The following is a 4,705-nucleotide window of genomic DNA, read 5'->3' as shown; positions in this document are numbered from 1 at the left end:
GGTAGTGATACTGCCTAGGAAACCCAAAGAGGGGTCGCTATGAGTTGGGTCTGACTCGAGGGCACATAACAACAACATGGCAGTCCCATGGTTACAAATATCTGGTATGTACAACCATAGTTATGAATGAACTCCTGTAAAGCTTATTGTATTAAACATTTCATAAACATGTAATGGTTATAATAACAAATGGGCACTACTTTGCAATGTGCATCAAAACTTTATTATTGTATTAATATGTAAAGATGTTTTGAGTATCTGGAAATATTTCTTTAAAGTTATTAATGCATAGAAAGTACACTATATACTAAGACAAACATTTGACTGACAGCAAATATGAACCTTACCTAACTGTTTCAAGTTACACACAAATTCAACTTAATGATAGGTTTAGAAATGGAATTCTTTCATAATCTGCCCATATTCTTTCTCCATCTGATAAATTTAGCTACCTTGTTGAAGACAAATTTATCATAGATGTGCAAGTTTATCTTTCAACTTTAAATTCTTATACTAGTATAAGTCTCTCTTGATTACTGTAGCTTTATAGTATATTTTGAGATAGGCAAATGTGAGTCCTCCTACTTTTTTTTTTTTCTTTTTCTTCCCAGGGACAAAGGCTATCCTTGTTCACTTGTTCAACAGAAGTTTTATCTCGCTACATTCTTTCAGCTCCCCTAATAGTAGACTAATTTTGCTTAGTTCTTAGTCATAGTCTTATAATGAAAGCAAGAAGGTTCTCTTTTATACTTGCCCAACCTAAACTTATGCAAACCTTAGCTCCTGGGCATCAAGGTGGAGCACTCCCATAAGACTGCCTTTTTTTCTTATAACTTCAATGGGAAAGAGTTTGCTAACCCTTCCCCTGAGGTTGTAGACCTCTGCTTGCAATCATTATAGAATCCTATGCCTAGTATTCTTCCTGCTCCTCTACCAGGATGTAGAGTTTTGCAACTACTCCTACTTTATCATCAATGTGTTATTGCTTATGTCTAAGATATAAGTATTTTGTCCTACACTGTCCCTCAAAGGAGACTTTTTTTTTTTTTTTCCCTGCACCTACTCTAGAATAATTTATCCTTGCCTGAGTTTGGACGACAAGAATATTTATTTTCCGTTTTCCAACAGCTAAGGTTTTTGCTTCAAAAGAGAGAAGGGTCTTGTGAAACAGGCAGGAGTTTATGTCTGTCTCCTAGCAGGAACTAATCAGGCCATGCACAAGTAAATTACCAAGATGTTCTCTTTTGTGTACTGTCCTGTCCCTCATTTCTCATAATCATCCACAGTTTATGAGTGAGTGCAAATTCATTTTGTCTGGTACACCCAACTCTTCTCAAATAATAGTCATGTGTGGCCTTTAAGAATTTGTTAAAATTTTAGCTAATTTCTTCTTATTCACATATGACCTTCTCTATCATTCATGATCTGTACAAAGGGAAACAGTTCATGTATTCCATATCTCTTTGGAAAGGTGATCTCCTCTTCAGAATTCAATTTCCTTGGTTCCCATGAGACTTCAGTTCTCTAATTAGCTTAATAGTAGTTATGATTGAATATTACTTGTATTTCTTTCATTATTATGATAAGAGAGACATACCCTTCTGTATTTCTGCATCCTAAGTGGAAGATCATAATATATTTGTATAAAATTTTAATAAAAATTTTAAAACAGAGAAAAAAAAATTGCTGATGAGTTCAACACTGCTCATTTGTCCATTTGTTGTACTGTGGGGACTTGCACGCTGCTGTGATACTGGAGGCTATGTCACTGGTATTTCAAAAACCATCCAGATCACCCATGATAGGCAGTTTTCAGTGGAGGATCCTGGCTAAGGTAGAATAACAAGACTTTCTACTTCTAGAAAATCTTATGAATAGCAGTGGAACATTGCCTGATATAGTATCAGAATATGAGCCCATTAGGATGGAAGGCATTCAAAATACAACTGGGAAAGAGCTGCCTCCTAAAAGCATTGTTGACTTTAACAACAGAGATGGAACAAAGGCTTTTGGGACCTTCATTGGCTGATATGGCAGGACTCAAAATGAGAAGAAGCAGCTGCAAACATCCATTGATAATTGGAACATTGAACATGCAAAGTATGAATCTAAGAAAGTTGGAAATTGTCAGAAATAAAATGGAATGCATGAAGATCAAGGTGCTAGGCAATAGTTGGCTGAAATGGACTGGTATTGGCCATGTTGACTCAAGCAATCATATGGTCTATTATGCTAGGAATGACAAATTAATGCAGAATGGTGTTGCATTCATTGTCAAAAAGAATATTGCAAGATCTATCTTGAAGTACAATGATGTCAGTAATAGGACAATCTCTGTATGCATACAAGCAAGACCAGTTAACATAACTATTATTCAAATTTACACACCAACCACTAAAGCCAAAGATGGATAAATTAAAAATTTTTACTAACTTCTGCAGTCGGAAATTGATCAAACATGCAATCAAAATGCATTGAAAATCCTGGAGATTGGAATGCAGAAGTTGGGAACAAAGAAGAATTGATACTTGGAAAATATGGCCTTGGAGATAGAAATGACATAATACAATGCATGATAGAATTTTGCAAGACCAACAACTTATTCACTGAATATAACTTTTGTCAACAACATAAATGATGACTGTGGTAGTTAAAATTGTGTGTCAACTTGGGCCATAATTTTGAGTGGCTTGGTAGCTGAAGGTAGTAATTCTCCATGATGAGATTGTAATCACCCCCACAGTGGAATCTGCTGTGAGCAGCAAAGTAGTTGAAGGAGAGTTACCTTTGGGGTGTGGCCTGCTTTCAGTGAAAATGGAAAATCTTTAAGAAAGGTTTTAAGTTTGTGATACATTTTGGATCCTGCACTTGGTTCAGTCTTCATCCCAGTTCGTGGACTTGAACCAGTAGCTTGTTCTGTTGCCTGCTGATAGTGGGATTATGTAATATTATCTGTGGATTTGGGGTTTGTCTGCCTCAACATTGAGCACTTAATGAGTCAGGAGAAACCTTCAGTTCCAGTGGAGTGGAATAAGACAGAGAGCTGAAGCCCAAAGTCGAGAGGTCTTCACCCAGCCCTTAGAGCAGACACTCTGAATTTACACCTCCAACCTCCTACACTGTAAGAGGATAAATTCTTGTTTGTTTAAACCATCCACTTGTGGTATTTCTGTTATAGTAGCACTAGAGAACTCACAGAACAACTGTGCACATAGACTTCACCAGATGGAATACACAGGAATCAAATAGATTGCATCTTTAGAAAGAGGCTATGGAGAGGCTCAAAATCATCAGTCAAAATAAGTCCAGGAGCTGACTATGAAACATACTATCAATTGCTCATATGCAAGTTCAGTTGAAGTTGAAGAAAATTAAAACAAGTCCATGCAAATGAGTATAGGGCATTAATTATATCCCACCTAAATTTAGAGTCTGTCTTAGGAATAGATTTTGTTCTATGAACACTAATGACTGAAGACTGGATGAGTTGTGGTATGACATAAAAGGCATTCATACATGAAGAAAGCAAAAGGTAATTCAAAAGAAAATAAAGAAAGAAAAGACCAAAATGGATGTCGGAAGACTCTGAAACTTGCTCTTGAACATTGTTTTTCTTGTTGTTGTTATATGCCGTCAAGTCTGACTCAATTCATAATGACCCCCCCCCCTTGGGTTTTTGAGGCAGTATCCCTACAGAAGTAGATTGCCCAACGTTCCTTCCTAGGAGGGCTGGTGGGTTTGAACTGCCAGCCTTCTGGTTAGCAGTCAGATGCCTTAAGCACTATGCTACCAGAGCTCTTGAACATAGAGTAGCTAAAGCCAATGGAAAAAAATAATGAAGTAAAAGAGCTGGACACTGGATTTCAAAAGCAGCTCAAAAAGACAAAATAAAATACTATAATGAAATGTGCAAAGACCTGAAATTAGAAAATCATAAGAGAAGAACATGTTCAGCATTTCTCAAGCTGAAAGGACTGAGGAAAAAAAAAATCAAGTCCTAAGTTGCAATAAAGAAAGATTCAGCAGGAAAAATATTGAACAACACAGGGGTTATCAAAAGAAAATAGAAGGAATACACAGAATCACTGTACCAAAAATAATTGGTCAACATTCAATGATATCAGGATATAGCATATGATCTAGAACTGATTGTACTGATGGAAGAAATTCAAGCTGAACTGAATGAAGTAATGAAAAACAAGGTTCCAGTTACTGGCAGAATACCAATTGAGATGTTCCAACAGAGTGATGCTACATGAGTGTGATCCTTTTTCTATGGCAAAACTATGGCGGGCAATCACCTCCTGGAAGAGATCTGTATTTGTGCCATTCCAAAGGAAAGAATGAAGATCAAAATAGATGTCAGAAGAGACCATGAAACTTGCTCTTGAATGGAGGGTAACAAAATCAAATGGAAGAAACAAGGAAGAAAAAGTTGAAGAGTACATTTCAAAGGTTGGCTCCAGGAAACAAAGTAAATAATTACAATGATATGTCCAAAGAAACAGAAAACCAAAAGGGAAGAGGATGGTCAGCTTTTCTCAAGCTGAAGTAAATGAAAAAAATTCCAGCCTTGGGTTGCAATATTGTAGGATTCTGTAGGCAAAATATTTAACAATATTTTTGTGCAGAAAGTATAAAAAGAAGATGGAAGGCATACACAGAGTCAAAAGAGTATGTTAGGAATTTACAAAATAATTGTAAC

The sequence above is a fragment of the Orycteropus afer genome, unplaced genomic scaffold (assembly GCF_000298275.1).
Source record: "Orycteropus afer afer isolate SDZICR_OR568_19922 unplaced genomic scaffold, OryAfe1.0 scaffold00470, whole genome shotgun sequence".
Lineage (NCBI taxonomy): Eukaryota > Metazoa > Chordata > Mammalia > Tubulidentata > Orycteropodidae > Orycteropus > Orycteropus afer.
The sequence above is the reverse complement of the archived record's forward strand: the minus strand, read 5'-3'. Positions refer to the sequence as shown.